Genomic DNA, 738 nt, shown 5'->3' with positions numbered 1-738 from the left:
AGTTGGGTTTGATTTTATTAGAATCACAGCCATGATCTCTGCAAATCCAAAAGTAGACGGCCAAAAAAAAATCGTGGAAAGTTACAGACTAAATACAAATCATTTGAATCACTCATTGATATTTATTAATTTGGTATATTTTCCAAAGTTTTATTGTGGAAGTCACACATGTATTTGTTAAGTATACTAGTCTGTATTTGCTGAAATAGATAAAATCATTCGGCCTGGAGTACAATCTGAAGCAGTTCATAAATAGATTCCATTGCGAGAAGAGAATAACAGAGGCCACATATACTGGGACAGATCGTGGTAATTAACGGCACTCCCTTCATCATTTCCAGGGTTTCTTAAAATATATTTGGACACCCTGGATATGCAGTTGCCACGTTGACAGTATTCTCGCCATATAAACCAAATCCAGATGTTCAGATAATCAGCTAAGGCACAAAGAACCGATTGCTGAAGCAAGGGATAGCCCTCTGTTAATGAATCAATACGGCCAGATAGAACTAATAAATAGAAACGTAAGTGGAATTAATTAAAGGCTACGGTGCTCTTTCGTCCGGCCAGGCAGAGTTTTAAAGCCACTGAGCCAAATCTATACAAATAGTGCTGTCGATAGATTGTTCTGGTCTGCGACAGGGGATGCATTCCACTAGTAAACTATGCTTTTGATTTTCCACTCAGAACAATCCGAAGGGGGAGGGAAGGGCTGAGGCTGAAAGAGAGCCAGCTCGC

The sequence above is a fragment of the Mobula birostris genome, chromosome 7 (assembly GCF_030028105.1).
Source record: "Mobula birostris isolate sMobBir1 chromosome 7, sMobBir1.hap1, whole genome shotgun sequence".
NCBI classification, from domain to species: Eukaryota; Metazoa; Chordata; class Chondrichthyes; order Myliobatiformes; family Myliobatidae; genus Mobula; species Mobula birostris.
The sequence above is the reverse complement of the archived record's forward strand: the minus strand, read 5'-3'. Positions refer to the sequence as shown.